This window comes from Meleagris gallopavo, chromosome 3 (assembly GCF_000146605.3).
Source record: "Meleagris gallopavo isolate NT-WF06-2002-E0010 breed Aviagen turkey brand Nicholas breeding stock chromosome 3, Turkey_5.1, whole genome shotgun sequence".
Classification (NCBI taxonomy): Eukaryota; Metazoa; Chordata; class Aves; order Galliformes; family Phasianidae; genus Meleagris; species Meleagris gallopavo.
In genome coordinates this window covers 21,094,390-21,113,653 of record NC_015013.2, presented here as the reverse complement: position 1 = coordinate 21,113,653, position 19,264 = coordinate 21,094,390, and positions in this window count along the sequence as shown.

Here is a 19,264-nt window from a genome sequence, read left to right as displayed (position 1 = left end):
GAAAAAGAAAAAGAAAAAGAAAAAGAAAAAGGCCTTAGCTCCTTCTTTTTGGATAAAGAAGCAGACAGTAGAAGATAATTTGATTCTCTCAGAGGAGTATCACAATGTAAAATAAAAACAATGATTTTAGATACAGCATCTTACTACCTAAAGGAGCTGTTCAAAAACTGGGTTGAAAAAGCAATGTGATCCTTACTGAAATGAGGTCTTCATGTTTGCAGGAAATGAGTCAAGGACTCAGTTACTGAGTCTGATGGTTTAATTGTATTGCAGTCCCAGTGCTAATCATCTCTTCTCCCTATTTAGTTCTGTCAGGATATGTCCCAGCTTTTCTTTGTGCACCTGTCAGAAGCAACAGCAGACGTTGTAGCATCTCTGTCAACTACGCAATTAGTCTCTTTGTCTATCAGTGCTGGATGAATACTGAAAGTGTTGGAGCTCGGTGTGTATCTCATTCTTACTATAACAGTTCCTAAACTTGATATTTAGCTATCTGTCATGTGTTCAAAGAACTATGGAAAAAAGAATATCAAAGACATCAGATACAATGTCTGTGTTCTGAGATATCATCAGAAACAATTGAAAGTTTTATGGAGACTAACTGACCTATCCTGACCAATCTCCAAAGAAAGTTTCCATCAAAATTTTAGTGATCAAACATGCTGTAATCAAGGTTGTGAGAAACAATTTTATCAGCAGATGTTTCATAGAATCACAGAATAGCTTGTGTTGGAAGAAACCCTAAAGACCATACAGCTCCAATCACCTGCCTTGGGCAGAGTTGCCACCTAAGAGATAAGGCTGTTCAGAAGCCATCCAAACTGAAAGGCATCCGTAGCTTCTCTAGGCAGCGCCTCAACAATTTCTATGTGAAAAATTTCTCCCTTAACATCTAATCTAAATCTCCTCTCTTTTAGTTTAAAATCATTGCTTGTTAAGTTCTTTCAAACCTCCAAATTATCAGCTAATTCCAAAAGACTTTAAATAAATTATTTCCCTCATTCTAGGCATCTTAGGCAAAATAACGAATATGCAGTGGCATCAGTCTTCATACACACTACTTGCATACAGAGCTCTTACATTGTTAAGCTTTTATTTTATTTCATAATCCTAAACAGCCCTCCTGAAATTTTTTTTTTCTCATATTTTTCTTCCTTCTGGAGAATCCAATTTCCCAAGATTAAATAAAAAAACCCAAGTAAATAAATAAATAAATTATTCATATATATTACTTACTTCCATTGAGAAATAGAGAGAATATTAATTATTTTCATTTCACTGATTTTTTTTTGTTGTTGTTCAGTTGGTTTTATTTGTTGTCTGTTTATACTTTTCTTGCTAATACACTAAAACTTTATGAATCATTCTTATCCTGTGGTAAACTTTTTTATTTGTCCTTAGTATGAATCATTTTCTTATTTCTTTTCTAACGTAGTTCCTATTTCTTTATCAAAATATCTTTTTTTTTTTCTTTTTTAAGACAGAACTTCATTTTTTTTTTTGTCTTTGTCTCCTTCATAGAGCTAATTAGCTTACTTTTTAAGAAGAGTCCAATCTATCCATACCCCACAGAAAACTGATTTTCCTGTGCTCAGAAATATTCTGGCATTTATCAAAGGTCTAGGGGGAATTTTGCTTGGTGATCATCTACCTCTCTCATACATTTCCTTCATCTTTTTTCTTTTTTCCCCCATAAATTGTTACATAGTAACTCAACTAAGAATACCAGGAGAATGTATCAATTAGCCTACTTTCATCAAGTGACAGATGTTTCAAATGCTCAGTCATCTCCTATAAGGTTTGAATCAGGGAAAATGCACCTGTTGAATATAACTGCAGTTAGGCAGCAAAGATGCATTATAACTTTGGTAAGAAACATAAAAAACCTTGCTTTAACTTTCAAAGTTTCATTTTAATATAACTTCTCCATGCAGAATTTTTGTCGTGAACAGACATTTAAACTGGAGTTGTAAGACCTCACTTATACTTGCTCATGAAATCACATATTTAAAACATAAAAAATAAAAATAAAAAATAAAAAAATCTAACTTTCCAGGAAAATCTTTTGCCAGTTTTCAAAGTAAACAACAATAATACCTATAATTCCTGGTTTTGATTGTCTTGACAGTAATAGAAAATGTTTTTTATGTTCTGAATTTTTATTTGTGGCTCAGCACTGGTGGAGTTGTGCCAGTGAAGTTCCAGTCAAACAGGTGGTTGTGCAGCCTGCCACCTTTATCACAGAGAAATATGTCTACTACTTCATGCTCTCGAATTGGGCAGGCTCCTGTACATATCTGATGACAGATGACCATGGGCTCTCAATATGGGATTAAACCATTCATTTATGGTAACTGCTTGCTAATTTTGCAGTGGGAACACAGGTTAATCACTGTAGATTCATAGTTTCTCAGCAATTTCTAAGTATGAATTTTTGTTTAACCAAAAGTACACTATGAAGAAGAACTATGAAAACTTGATACCCTAAGAATCACACTTGGCTTGCAAAATCTGTATGTATCTTTTAAATGGCAAAATAATGACTTACATAGGCAGCCAGTGAGTTGTAAGAGTCTAGTTCATGAATATGGGAGAATTATTTTGTTTCACTCTACTACTGTATCAAACAATTGTAATGCAAACACTCCTTCTTATCCTTTATTTTTACTGTACGATTGACAGACTGCACTGAATGAAAACTAATTACAATCAATTACACCATCTTTCAAGGTAAATAGTACATACCCACCATATAGGTGGTTGATTGGAGTGATTTTCATTTAATGTACTTAGTTTGCTGTTGCATATTTTTAAAATGCAATAGTTCTTCAAGAGAAAAGATGAGTGTTGGAATTCAGTAAAACTATTTACATACCTAATTATTCTACACAATTAATCTTACTTTGGTATTTACTGGAAAAACAATCCAGGAAATTTCTGGAGACTGTCAAAGGCAACTGATGGTGATTAATGAACTGATGATTCCTAGGTCAGCTGGGGAAAGTACCTTGTTGGACTGGCTGCTAATAAATGAAAAAAAAATGGATAGATGTTGCAGAAGTCAATGACAATCTTTAAAGGAGTAATTGTGCAGTAACAGAGCTTAAGATATGACAAATTGAGATAGACAATTAGAAAAGTCACAGTCTGGGACTTTGGAAGACCAGATTTGGGCTTGTTTTGAGATCTGCTTATGGAGACCTAATGAAAGAGGACCCAAAGGACAAAAATGTCCAAGAGAGGTACGTTCCCAGAGCACAGGAACAGACCATACTGGTACATGAAAAAGGCAAAGGTCCTCAGTGATTTTTCTTCATCTTGCTTTTATTTACTAGTAGGGTTTGTCCTTAGTCTTTCATAAAATTCTACTCACAATGATCTTTTTAGGTTATATAGTTACCAATTTATTTATTTTTAGTATACCAATTTATAAAGATTATGTAATTTGCTAATGCTTTCCCAGTTCACTTTGCAGAAAATGTCCAATTTCTACCACAATTAACATGGAAGTAGAGCTTCTAAAGCTATTAAGTTCCAGTAAGTTTCATGAAAATTTTCATAAGAGTAGTGAGGTGATAACCACTGTGAAAAAAGTTGTTTCATCTTAGCAATGTTGCCAGGGACATGAAAGATAAAAAAAAATAAAATAAAATAAAAATAAAAAGTTAAATTTTATAGGAGAAAAACTGAGGTGCTAGCAGGCAAGTTTGGAGATGAAGTAGTAATGGTTTAGGAGATGTCTAGCACATGGATTTGTAATAAATCCACTTCGTACTGGCTTTAACTAATTCTGCTCCACATACTCCTTGAAGTCTGAAGTTTGAAAATCTTGAGCACAAAGTGAAAATAAAAGCCAACAAAGTTGAAGCTTATAGTCAAGTTATGTAGTGAAACAGAAAAAGAATAGTTGTATCCTGTCCATAAAGAAATAATGCAAGAATATTTTCATAGACCTGGATATGTACCCCCAGTCATGGCCAGTGGAAATCAAATGGAATAGTCATGGGATATGTGATGTCTCAAGGATTCCAACACTGAAAAACTCACTGGAAAAAAACAAATTATTGACAAAACTATGGGGTATGAGAATATAATGTAAAACAGAGGTGGAAATGGTTATGAATGAAAATATCTTTGAGAAATTATTACTGACCTTCAGATGAGACAATATCACCTCTATCAATCTCTTCTAAGGAGAAAGAAAGATTTGGGGTTTAATCATTCTATTTATTCCCTTAATGAAATGGAGATTTATGAAAGAGTCAGAGGGACAATGTAAAGTGAATAGCGTGGTTACACCTTTTAAGAGTAAGAATTCTAGAGCTGCTTATCATTTTTCCGGAACATGTAGGCATAGTTATTTTCATCTTTGAATATGTAAAGCAAAATGATGTATGTTAATTTCTTTGCTCTGAAGAGAGCATATTTGACAGGTAATGGTCTACTAGATATGATGTAACAGCTATGAAATATAATCATAAATATCAGACATGGTTTCTGATTAAATAAAACCAGAGGTTGATTCAAGAAAACCGGAGAAGTCTTTCAGTTCTGACAGGTCCAGTATCCTTAGTCCCTCTGAATTTAATTGTTGTTCATGAGAAGATTCATCCACAGCTTTTAACTGTCACTCTTGGTTTGGTGGGAAACTGTAGGGTTAAAGCTGCATCTGCAGCATATTACTGGCAAATGCTTACCCTTACCATGTACTCATAATGAAGCATACTTATTATTCCAGATTAGAATCACTGCAGCTATCAAGAAGGGAGTAACAGATGTTTTCACAGGGCCTGGGGACCAGTAAAATGAACAAGATGAAATTAGGGATTTTGAAGAAAGAAAGCAGAATAGAGATCCTCTCTTACTTTACATTTTATTTCCAAATAAATGCCAAGGCCACTTCTTAATTAAATTCTCCAGGGCTTGCCCTCCTACCCCTGTCCCAAGATATTGAATAGAATTCTAGCTGATGAGGAAATTGCTTCTTGCAGTTACATCATACTTGCAATAAGAAAATTGATAGGAATACATTCTGAAACAACAGAACACTGGATTGCATTTCTCTATCACAAAGATTAGCTTGGATTAGTTCTCACTAATAACGTTTGAAGCAGCCAATACAAAAGGGCAGAAGAGGCATTCAGATGATACAGTGGGCTACACGATTTCATTTGATGCTCTCCTTCACTGTTGCAGCATTATCAGTATGTAAATCATCATGGAAAAATTCCTTTTATGAAGCAACTTTAGAAACAAACTTCTCCTATTCTCAAATACTCTTAAATGAACACATTAATAATACCTTTAATAATACCTTTTTTTTTTTTTTCCAAAATCAAGTTTTGTATGCATTAGCAAATCCACATCACTGCAGTTTACTTACTTTGATACCCAGTGAACCTACACTGACACAATTTATGTATATTTACCTAAAACTTTCAGTCTTGTTTAACTGCCTCAAAACAGTATCAGAGCAGATTTCATTAAAAATATTGACAATAAAGGTCAACTGGGGCAGAATAAACTAATAACCAGGGGAAAAACAAACAAACAAACAAACCAACAACAAAAGAAAACCCAGCAGCAAACGTTTACTGAATGAGACATTAATACATTCTCATAGTTCTTTTTTTTTTTTTCCCTGCCCTGATCCTTTTGGAGTGAGCCATGGCAATCTTATTATCCTGTAGAGGGATATGCCACCACTCAATAGTAAGTGCTCTAATTTTAAATGTCAAGAATATTCTCTTAGCAGAGTACATGCAGTCAGGTGCCAGAGAAGACTGAAGGACCAATGTGAACAGCCCACAGTGTCATCCTATGATGAGGCATCTTAGACATTCACATGGAACAGGTGTTGTGAACACAAACATTTGCACTGGAAGAGAAGGAAATCTGATTTGTATGGACATAAGTTGTTCATTTATTTGGATGGTGGGCAAGGGAGATACTTAGGTATCTTTTTCAAAGCAGGCATAAGTTATGTTTTTGCTGCCTATGTAGATGTCTTCGTTGACTTGGACAGCTAATTCAATATCACTGATTGAGTACTCATAACACTAAAAAAAACATGACAAAATAAAACAATCAAAAAACAGAACAATTCTTAACACAGGCATTTGAAGACATTGTAAAAGGCAGAGAAATGTGAGAAACTGAAACAGTGAAAGTATCTTCTTATTATCACAGATATCATGAGGGTCCAGTTAATCCCCAGCAGCTGTAAATACTTGAAATTATCTACTAATTTCAATTAAATGGGTACATTGAAGCAAGTGCAAGTAGGATTTTATGTATCTAATACAGGCTGGTTTAGCAATAGGGATCAACGCATTATTAGTTTAAGGACCAATATATTAGTTCAGCAAAATTAATGCATGCTTGTTCAGTAAAATCTTCCAGTTTAACTTTCCTTGATTGTTTGATATGTGAAGGCCTTTTTCCTTGTGAGAACAAATCCTTGCTCCATTCACTTTGCAACTGACCACTTCTACTTTATACAGTGTGTACTGGGAGCTTTGTATCCATCAGATGTCCTTGGTGTTCTGTGTTATAGTGTATCAAGATAAAAATTTGCTCAATATGGAATAGCAAGCAATGGAAATTTGCCAGATCAAGGGAAAGCAGTTGAAAGTTGGACAAGACTCACTGTGAAGAAACTGAAGATTGAGTAAAGGGAATGAAGTAGGTGGTTGTATAATCACCTGAGGGCCACACCATGAATGATCTGAGGACATTAGCATATATAAATAAGTCCTTGGAAAGAGAATGAACACGAATGTCTTTTTCAGGAAATGTATTGCATATACATGCATTAGCTGTATATATATAGAACCCAAACTATGAGGGTGCACGTTTGATTTGTCAACTCACCCAGTTTGTATCATGAATTAGAAAGCGCTGCTTTCTAACAGCACAGTGGAGTCAGAGTTTTCTTCATAGACTTTTAGATGACATATCTAACATTATAATCACTTTTTATGATGTTACATGCTGAAGATATCATGCAACATATTCTGTAATATATAGGTTTTCTTCTGCTTTTAAGAAATTGTATATATCCACCTAAAAAGTAATGTTTGAGTATTTTTTTTTTCTTCCTGGCACCTGATGTTCCCTTAGAATAAGGGCTTCCTAATCTCAAATCTCAAATTGCATGTTCCAGTTGTTCCAATTTCATCTAACCCTGCTTTGAATTTTAGTCCAATATTTATATATTTATCTATTAAATCCATATTTATATCCACTTAGATTTGGATTTTTATTTTTTTTTTTGTTGGGGAAATAATGAAGCAGGCTTATTCAGCAACCATAAAAATGTAAAAAAAAACATATAATCCAATGTATAAACAAATAAATCCACCTGTAGTTCCAATGAATTATAGACATTTTAAAGTAGGTATTCTTACAAATAAATTGTATATGTTCGTACTGTATTTCATACAAATTTGCCATATTTTAAAATTGTACATCAATAGTTTTTTATATATTTCTCATATAGTTTCATGATACATAGTTATGTATTCCAAAGCATGTGAGTTAAAAGAAGTAGTCAGGGCTCCTTTCTTTAAATACCTTGTGCCAAAACACAAAGTATTCATGTCTGTTATTATGAACATAGAATTTGTCTTTGTTCTGCTCACAGCATTCTGAAAATCCCTGGAAGACTGTCTTACAAGCACTGATTTCATTATTTGCATATAGGTATTTCCTTCTAGAAATCATCATATCTAGAAATGCTTCTGCATACCAGGAGAGTTCTTTCTAAAGGACCAATATGTGTTGTCATCACAGCCACACAAACACTGCTCAGGAGGATGAAGGTCTAGAGTGTAATACACAGAAAACCTGGCACCAATATTTTTTTGCACATATCTCTGCAAAGCGCTATATATTTGCAGTTATAAACTCTGTAGCACAGAACAGCGTTTCGTCCAGTCTGGCTGGAAATAGTTATAAGTGGAATAAATCAAAATGAAAGGAATAACAGGATATTTGGAAAAGAGAATCTTGGTGCTTGACCTCAAGTACCAGAATTGCTATTGCTTCCAGCTGGCTCCCATTTTTTATCACAAAATGTGCTGCAATCTCACAGTGCATAGAACCAGTGTTAAGGCAAAGAGAAAAACGTAACTGTCCATGAAGCTCATCAAGAGAAAATCTCACAGTGATCTTGAGAGTGGTATAAGCTGACTGTCCAAGTGGGCACAGCTATGACTCATTTAGCAAGTAATGAGCCATCACTTGAATTGATAGAACTCCTTCTTCCCCATCAACTCTGCGAGAAGTAGAGAAGTCTTATAAAATATTTTATTTCATGTTGCTTTCTTTTATTTTCTACTTGGAAACACAGCCTACTTAAGCAACATAAACATCTCTCATGATTTTACTGAAGTATATTAAATGTTCCACATGCCACTGCCATGTATTTAAATTCTGAATGACTGCAGTCAGACAGTAGTACAGCTTTAAATCAGATGGAAGAAAATGCATTTTCCTTCTACTCCTCAAAAATTAAACTCAACAAAAAAAAAAGACAAAAACCAAACCAAAATAAAAAAAAACCCTTCTTGGTCAATCACCATGATCACCACAATGATACAGGCACAGGACAAGTAGAATTTTGTAAATAACACAATTTCCCTTCAAAATCCAGTCACAGGTGTTGCTTTCTGTAACGGATGGTATCTCTTTTGCTCACAGTTAACCTTTTCTGTTAAAACAGCATGGCTGGCTATAGGAGCACTCCTCTGTTCCTTTTCTGCCTGCTAACCTTTGCAGCTGGTGGGAAGCCTCTATAGAGCAGAAGGGGAAAGCATCCCAGCAGAGCACACCTGGGTCTGCTGGGGTGGATGACCCTCCTAATGTACAGGGGAACCAGCTGTGACAGAGCAGGCACAAGAAAGAGTAAGAGCAGAAGAACGGTTCCTAAGACTGTGGTAACAAACAAATATCAAATGTTAGAGTGATAGAATGGAGAAATTATTGGAGATTCAGAAAAAGTGTATGGCACTTGCTGAAAGAAAGATAATAGAAATAGCTGAACTGAGGTTAACACTAGTAAAAATTACCTTTTCATAAAGAAAGAAGTGATTAGACCACATTTTTATTATCAATTAATTCTGTAAATGGTCTTCCAACCAATTGATCTAAGTCTCCCTGTTTAGAAAAGTAAATTCTAATTTGTTTTAACAAGCCATTGGCTTCAGAGATGCAAAGACTTTGTGAAGTATTCAATTTCTGGAAATGTGTATGAACATTACCTTCAGAATTCTCGTACATTTTTACAACCAGAATCTTCAATAGAGACCTATCCCTGGCATGTTTTAAAGATCAAATTATAAGATTACCAAAATTGTTTCTTCCTCAAAGGAAGGAGAGGATATGAATGCTAGTCTTGTTGTCATCACATAAGTACACCAGGAATAATTAATTTTATGTTGGAAAACTCTCCTTGCCTGCTAGAGAAGGCAAATATCAATTTCATTACTCACAACTCGTAATCAAAACAAGTAAGGTCTCTGACAGCAGTTTGTAGCAGTTAACTTCAACACTTGGCTTTTTATTCATCTCAAATGTAGATTCTAGGTAGCACACTTAAAAACTAAGGAAATAATGTTTTATATAGATTCCTGGTGAACTACTGTACAGTTGTTGCATGGGGAATTTCCTGCAAAGTAAAAGGTTACCACTGCAGCTCTCCAGTTCAAACTGAAGAACATGAATGGTAGAAATCTTGTTCATTATGCTATTTGCCAGCTAGCAAGAGCAGCAAATTCAGATAGGGAAACAATATGGGAAGGCATTCTGTTTAATGCCTTCAAGATCATTTACCTTTCAATATTTGAAGCTATATTTCAGTTTGTGGAGTGAATGAAAGCAAACGCAAGCTGGCAAAATTATTTGAAAACACAAAACCAGCTCCTTGTGTTCCAGTTTTTTTACTACTCTCTCTCCAGTGCAGAATCATCCTTGAATAACTGACTTGTTAATTTGCATGTTATTATACACATTTTAATGAAAACATAATTTGGCACGTGAAGAAACACACACATAAGGAATCTCATGAATGACATTTGAATATTAACATTTTGGTATTTCGATTGCTATTTTTGTTTTTAGTATCTAGAGGTTCCATCCCTTGTCTATATTGTTATATATGCTCCTCACTCTTTGATCTGCAGGACAATAATTCAGATAAAATCCTAAAATAAATTTTATTTCATACTGCTTCAGCTCGTGATTTGAGCTGTGGATGTCTGTATTTCCATCCTATATGCCTCAGCTATGATAATGGCTTTGGGATCAGCTTTTTATAAACACAAATAGAGAAAGCACTTGATGGAGGCAGGTGAAAGGTGACTGGCAGATGTCAGAGACGAAATTGACAGTAAAAGTGGCTGTGAAACTCTAATCTCTGTTTTTCATTTCCAAGCCTCATTCAGTAGTCCAGAATTCTAACTCCTCTAATCTTTAACAGGATGTAGCCAAGAAGAATTACTTGTTTTTGAGATGAAAATACATGTATACTCATCTATTTTGACTTTGGAGGGAATTAGCTACTTCTAGCTGTCTTCAGTTACAGAAAAAAGGAAAGAAATGCCCCCCCTTCAAAAAACACAAAAACAGCTAAAGGTCATATGTGTGATTCATAGTCTGTGAATCTTGAATTTCAGATGTTATTTCTGTATGCGCCAGTCAAAACTCAGAGCAAAAACATTTGAAAATTACGTATCAACTATGCCTTTTTAAAAATAAATAGTGAGGAGTATATGTTAAAACATGAAGAGAATTCATGTCTGAAGAGCTAAAGATAAGCTTTTCCAACTCTTAACAATTTTCTGCAGCAGTGACTAACAGTCAGATGATGCCAATGGAAAGTTAAATAGAGATTATTTTCAGTTGAATGACATTACAAGATGCCTTATGTATTGATTGTTAAGGGCCAAAGATCTTCCCAGTTATTGGTCATTGTGATGATACATTTTGACGATATCTAATCAACTGTTTGAAGGGATCATATGCAATCCAGACACTGAATAGATCTTGGTTAGAAAATGAGCCCTGAAGAATAAAAGGTCAAGGATATTTGATATTAATGTCATACACTCACTGTAATTGTAGTGTTACCTAAGTATCTCTTTGGCTTCTGCTAAGCAAGAGGGAGAAGAGAATAGAGGGAAGGGACAGGAGTGAGAAGCAGCAACAATATTCAGCGCTACTGCAAAGGCCCATGTCCCATTGAACTGCATCTAGAGTCAAGAGCCCTGGGATTCTTGTGCTGCACTTCATGAAGTCCTTGACCATGTCAGCACTGCTGAAAATCAGTACAGTTCTCAGTATACTTATATAAAACTGTTTAACCTGTGCTTCAGTGACTGATGGCACAACACAGAGAATGAGGGACTATACTTCAAAACAGTCAGACTGATTTGAGGTTAGTGGGTGGAGAAAATTCTTAAGTCAGTCTTAAACAACCTTCAGCTAAATAACTTCATAGTTGAAGAACAGCTATTTCAGTCTAATCCATGATTTCTTTTCATGCAAATAGCTGCACTAATGAAAAACTTATGTGCACAGTGATGTTGCCTAACAAAGATGGACAAAACTGCTTCCAACAATTTTGTATAGAATAAACTGCTGATACAAAGATTTTCTTTATCTCTGTATTCATGCATATGATAGGAAGGCTGTATCACTTACCTGGGGATCAACTCTCTGACAAGCCCAAAGTCCTTTAGGATCCCACAGCATCCTGCTACACTAGTAAAATTCTTTTATCTTCCTCTAAACTTCTTCCCTCTTGCTTAGCAAACATCTATTTCAAGTGGCTTTGTTTGCCCTTCTGTTTACAATTTAAAGCAACTTTTGGAACCACTCCTCTTGCTCACTTGCCTTTGGTACTTTCTGCTTCTGTAACCAGACAAGGATCCAGGCAAACACTGGGAACACTACATGGGAAGGTGAAAAAATTGGCATTTTATCTGCATTGGAAGAGGTCATGACAGTTAATTGTTCAAGATCCTATGCATGAAAGGCACTGTACATGTGTAAATTATTAGTCTAATTGTAGCAATAGAATGGAAAATGGCAATCAGCAATGAGGAAACTGCTGCATAGATGCTTAATTACTTGTATGCAACAGCTGTTGTAATTGAAATGGTGACAAGACCCTGGTATTAATGTAATGATTCTAATAACTACATGCAAAAATGAAGCAATGAATAGTTGCCTTTGGCAGGACTAAATATAACAAAAACTGAAATTAAATAACACTAAGCAAAAGAAAAGCATCACACACAGGGCACCATAAAAAGCAAGATATTAGATGTCTGGAGGAACTCCCTTATGAGGAAAGGCTGAGAGACCTGGGACTGTTCAGCCTGAAGAAGAGAACAGAGAAGGGGGATCACATCAGTGCTCATAAATATATGAAGAATGGGAGTAAAGTGGATGGGGTCAGACTCTTTTCGGTGGTGACCAGCAATAGGACAAGGTACAGTGGGCACAAACTTGAACATAGAGAGTTCTACATGAACATGAGGAAAGGCAGATTCTTTACTTTGAGGACTGCAGAGCACTGGAACAGGCTGCCCAGAGAGGTTGTGGAGTATCCTTCTCTGGAGTCTGGAGACATTCAAGACTTATCTGAATGCCTACCTGTGCAACCGACTCCAGGGAACCTGCTATAGCAGGTGGTTGGATTCTATGACCTCTGGAGGTCCTTTCCAACTCTTATAATTCTGGAATTCTGTGAAGTATGTGTTATCAGCATACTAACAGATTAGAATTTTCTTCCATCCCATCTTCTAAAATGGCTCCTTGCCATCCTGTTGAATAAGAAGATACATTTCTCAGTGTTACATTTCTGGCAGAAACCGAAGATTATAAGCAGAAGCCTTATTTCTGCAACTATTCTCAGAAGAGACTGAGCTAAGCACTAGTTACTTGGTCTCACCCTGCTACATGGAGAGGCAATAAATAAAACTATATTACAAAATGAACACTGTAGCTAACATTCAGAACACAGTTACTATCATTATTTACTTCCTGGGTGGCATTGCTGTAATGACATTTAAACTTATTTTGAATGAAAATTCAGGAAGAAATTAACTGCATGTGGTTAATAAATATATATTGAATGATTTTCAGCTTCACTTTCTAAACGAATAAACTCCTACCACTTTATCAGAGATGAGACTGTGTTTTTAACAGGAAAGACAATTTCAGTGAGATGCAGATACTATGCTAGTGTAAGAGAATGAGTTGAGCTTCATTCCATATAACATCTTATTTGCAGTCCATTCATAAAAGCATTATGCATTATTTGTTATGGATTTCTTAAAAAAATGTTTTCAGTGCTCAGCTACAATTTTACTTCAGTGATATCGATTTGCTTCATTGTAAAATTTTTCTTTGTTTTCAAACAGCAGTGCTACAAACAATAATGCTAGTCATATGCTCACAGCAAGCAGCAAAATCCCAAAAGAGCAAATTCTATTAATATTAGTTCAACAATAACTTCAGCATAATATTCCTAATTGTCTGGGAATTCATCTAAATTATTTCCGTGGAAATGTTTTGTTAATGCGTGCAATAATGCTAAGTTTGACTTTTCCTCTGGTAGGAGGGTATGCAGATTTTACACTGATGTAAGCCAGGTATTCTGTAATGGTATGGTAATGAAATCTACCATCTAGAAGTATTTCTTAGATAGATAGGAGCCCCAGTTTAGCCAGATTCCCTCTTCAAAGTGTTTCGTCTGCCATCTATTTTCTCATGACAATACAAATGTCACTGCAGCAAATACATTTTTGATTACCTAGTCTGTTTGACTTTCAGTGAGTAATTAATACTGTTATCACCTAATCAAGTGTTGCTTAAATGCAGAATGTAAACTATGTCCTTGGCTTTGTTCTTTTCACCTTGTACACTGGCCAAAAAATAGGCTCTTAAATAAGTTCTCCCATAGCTCATGCTCTTGAAATTAAAAAGAAGTTATATTATAATAATGTAGATCTTTTTGTAACTAGAGAGCTGAAGAATTTATTAATCTATCTTAGAACATATCAGTCTTGTTCTTTAAGACATGCATGATAATATTTTTGTTTTCATAAATATTTTAATTCATGTTCAAGACTCCATGTAAGAGCAAATTATTTTAGTAGACAACTCAGGGACCAGACTTTCAAATCTACCCTGACAGCTCACAGTCACATTCTAGTTTATACCACAGTCACTGGGGTCTTCTCATTAATTTCACAGGATTTCAGTGAGGTCCTAACTGACAGGCAAGCCATTCCTGCATGTTTTCTCAGTACCAAACATGGCATATTTTCTACAGTGATCTACACTTATCACAGCAGTTGTAGGTTATCTACTCAACTGGACAGGTATTTCACTGTAAATCATTCTCTTGTGCTCTAAGAAGTTTGTCTTATTCCTAGTCCTGGAAGGGGAAGGGGAAAGGAAAAGAGGAGAGGACAAGGCTTCAGTATTTATTTATTATTTTCAGAGGGAAAAGATAATATTCTTTTGACAAAGACTCCTGGGCAGAATGTAGAAGACCCTGAGGGAAGTTTGTATCCTGAATTTCTCCCACATTTCAGGTGATTCTATTATCTACTAGTATTTCAGAAGTAGGTCATTCTCAATTTCTTCTGCTATATAAAAAAACATAATAAAAGTAATCTGTCATCTGAGACATTCTGCAACAGAATTTAGGTCTTCAGCAACTGTACTGAATAGCATAACTTTATGCTAACATATATTCCATGTGTCTCCCATCTTCATCAATTTCATGTTGAACCTGATATGCTTTCCTAACAAAAATTTTCATTGAACAGATCTATTTTTTATACAGATTTTGTGTTAGTTTTGTTATTGATGTTGTTTTGTAACAAAAATAAACTATTTCCCACAAAGACTTCTTCAAAGGGTTACAAACCAAGTGTCATTTAATCATGGAGTGCCCAGTATGCTTCTACTGGGATGCTTGGATATCTGTTTGGATTACAGTTCTACAAAATGTAGTGAAGAACACTATTTCCCAACTATCACCTTTAGCTGATGTAGGAAATCAATATTTAAAGGTGGGGGGAGAGGAAAGATTAGGCATTCAACAGACATGATACAATCCGGTAATCTTGAAAATATCTTCATTATTTTAAAGAATGGAAGAATTTTTTCCATTGTAAATTCTTGATGTTTTGTCAAATATGTGAGGAAAATGGGATATACAGTAGATACTAATGGCTTTATTATTCAGCAGTTATGCTAGAACTCAAGCTACAGTCTTTCTCGGTTTCCTCTGTCTTGCATCTGCAGAATCAGCACTAAGTAACAGCACTAAGATCCTGGACTCAAGAAAGTGTACGTGCAATCATATAAAAGTTCTTTACTTTTTTTATTTCTTGGCAAAAAAAGTGATGCTTGAAATGCTGGACATTTAATGGAATTATACAAAATAGTATCAAGATTTTAAGCATCTTTAATCATTACTAATGGTAGATATTAGGTTTTTTTTGTTTGTTTGTCTTTTTAAATCTGCCTAACTTAGCAGGAAAAAGCATTGCTAGTTTTTTAATTCTTGAAGATTTGAAGTTTGGAACAACTAAAATAAGGTTTGAAGGAAAAATATACATTTTCAGATGGAGCTGAGTGATTCTGAGAAATATAATTGCAAGTAGGAGATAGTCAAATCTATACCACAACACCTGGGCTACCAATAAACTTTATAGCCTAATCTGTCCTTGGTCATGTCGTTTAAGGACTGAGTTTTCTGCATACATATTTGTCTATCTCTCTTTAGGATTTTCAGATTTTAAGGCTTTTGCATTTTTACACTCGTTTTTTGATGTGGTATTTTTTACCAGGCGAAGGTAACAAATGAATAAACAAACAAACAAACAAAAAACAGAAAAAAAAACACAAAACCAGCAAAAGCCAAAGGAGAGACTGTTTCTGAGCAATGGAAGGTTTGCTTCCTGGTGATTACTGGGTTATCACTAACTCTGAGGGTTTAGCTCTCACGAGCTTCTCTCTGTGCAAATAAAATGCAGCTAAACAACTGAACCATCTGGAGTTCTTATCTTTTATGGCTATTATTACTCTCAGTTTAAGGGGTAAGGCTCATCAGTCCAAAAATTTAGAAGACTTCTTGATACCCACTTACCCGTAGGCAGGATCTCTACATTTATATTGCTTTAGTACTACTGTGAGCCGTTTTGATAAAGTTAAGAGGTTCTATGCAAGTTTGCACATACACACTCATGGGATCATATGCCATTTGGGCAGTTTCCAGATGAAGCTGGAGGTGCATTGCCATTTTAGAGTTCTTGATTTCAAATTCTTTGAAGAAATAAAAGAATAAATATAGGAGTAAAAAGCAGGACTTTCTTTGTCTAGAGCTACAAGATGAAATGTAAAAAAGCTTGTCAATGTAAGGGTTTCCTTTCAACTCCTCAGAAACTTCCAGTAGTGCTATGGAGAACTAGCACTTTGTTTTTGTTTCTGTAGAATAAAACAACTCACTCGTTTTTTTTTTGTTTGTTTGTTTTTTTTTCCCCTAGTAAAAAGTAGGAAAAAATAGATTAGAGGTAATAAATCATAATAATTTATTTTGCAAAAGACAGATCATCCTAACTTGGAGACCTAACACCAAATTATTTTTAATTTTTTAACTGTGTACTCCCTTTGTAAATCAACAATTCTGCTTTTAGAAACTTCTTTCATTAGAAATGACAATAAAATATGAGGAAGAAATCCAGATAGCATGCATCACTGAAAGTTTATCATGCTTAGTGGGCTCCAGATTCAGTTCTGCAAACATACATAAATGTTTTTTTCTGGTGATAGTATTTGGCCAAATTGCTCTAAAACAGGTTTTGATGTAGTACCAATGCTAAGAATAACTGAGAAAGGATTAATAGTCCTTGTAAGCCACAAATGCAGGGAAAAGGAAATAATTCCTTACTCTACTCCCCTATTTTTAAATTAGACATTGAGAATTCTGTGTCTGGTGCTCATTAATAAAGGGGATGCTATTAATAGCTTCCTCATCATAATTGTTTGCTTCAGACAGAGTTTCAAAGCTGTGGTAATTTTTAAGAAACTGGCATATCAGAGTTCAATATTTTGGCTGTCTCCTTTTGCTTCAGAGTTGAAACAATGTGTACTATGTGTACTAGACTACCATCAGGGCTGGCTGTTTTTGCTGGTGTATTCATCAACAGATATAGAAACCAAAAGCTCTACACACTGCAGTACTAGTGAAGCATGATTTCATTTATGTGTAAAGTTGAAAGGGTTCTCTTGCAATGAGAGTATCTCTCCTCTATAGGGTCCCTGCCATCCAGCATAACACAATCTAATCCTGCAATTATGTCAGGGGCATGGATTATTTTCAGAGTGGGAAGACCTTAGCTCTGTTAGACTCCCCTCTTGTAACCAGGCATCTTATTGCATAAGCATATTTCTAACTTGTTCTTTTGTCAAATTTGGGTAAGAATTTATCATCTCAATTCTCTGATCATTGTCATGAAAGTCACTGTGAGGGAGGGAAAGATGCACAAATACATATCACAGACAAGTAGTATGTTCTCATTAGTCTTGTTTCCATTCAGTGTAAGAAATCTTTGAGTACTTGTTGAGCCATCTTTTGGTACAGAAGTTATTAAACATCTGAAGCTCTAGCTTGCTCCTTGCTATTCTGTGCCCAGTAACACAGGCAGTTTTTGTAGGGATTAACAAATAGACCAGGCAGGCCACAGCTTTGTCTGAAACTAATGAAACCATCTCTGTGACTTGCAAGCTGGTTGCCACAGAGTAGCATGTACACACGACTTTGAGCAAACATATCATGATAAATTACTTTCTCGATGGAGAATATATCATCTCGGTTCTGAAGAACCTTCTGACATACTTTAGTTTTATTGTTGATCTTTATCAGTGCAACCTCTCAGTCTAATGTTTCAGTGTAAGACCATTTAACCTATAGTGGTAACTGTCAAAATAACAAATAGATAGAGGAATCCTTCTCCTCTGGATTGATATTCATTATCTTGTTGTTTAATAAAACAGAAAAAATACAAAACTTTATTTCTTCTTACATCATCTGTTTCATTTTTTCTCTTCTCTCTTCCTCCCACTCCCCCAATTCTTCTTTTTTATATTCTTTTTCAGCCTAAAGCTTTGAGGGTTATTCATTCTGCTTGAATTGGATGAGGCTGAATTTCACCATCTAGCAGTGACAAAGCACCTAACTCTATGCACAAATATTACCTTTCTGGAATAATCTTCAGAGATTCTCCATACAAGCAAATTCAATTTTTAAGAATATACACCGCTTCGTCTTGCATATTTTATTTTAAGGTCTTATCCAAAGCTTTTCTGAAGCTGAAGAAAGGAATAAAGAATCCTCCAAAACTCTGACTCAAAGATTTTGCACTGTTAAAATGATTTAGTAATACTTCTTTAACTCATTAAGCCAAATTAATGCAAAGCATCAGATATAACTAATATCTAACTTCCTTATTGCAGTGTTCAGAAGGGGAAGTTCTATTGTATTGATTCTTCTGGAGCTCATTTCTATAGCTGTTTTCAGTTGAAATAAAATAGATCACATAGGCAATTTTTTTGAGTCTCTCCAACTTAATTACAATTTTAACTATAATTTTTGCAACGTATATGCACTTAATAGCGTTTCATCTTGAAAACAATCATAGAGACAGAAAAAAATTCCAGATATCATTTGGGACAGAGTTGATTTTTCTTTCATAGTGACTGGTATGATGCTATGTTTTGGCTTTAGGTGAAAAACTGTGTTGATAACACACCAATATTTCAGCTGTTGTTGAGCAGTGTAGTACAGAGCCAAGGACATCTTGGTTTTTTTTTCAGTTTCTCCTCCTGTCCTACCAGTGGAGGGGCTGGGGAGGTACAAGGAGTTGTGAGAGTACAGAACCAGAACAGCTGATCTAAACTGGCCAAAGGGATATTCCATACCTTACAACATTATGTTAAAACAAAACAAAACAAAACAAAACTTGAAAAACAGTGGGCAGTTGACCAGGGGGCAGGTGCTGTTCAGGGATTGATTGGACATCAGTCAGTAAGTGGAGAGCAATTTCTTGTGCATCACTTGTTTTGGGTGTGTATATATACATGTATATAATGATTATCATTAGTATTATCTTTTTTTCTGCTTCCTTTTCTGTCTTAGTATATAGTTTTTATCTCAACCTATGAGTTCTATTCCTGTTCT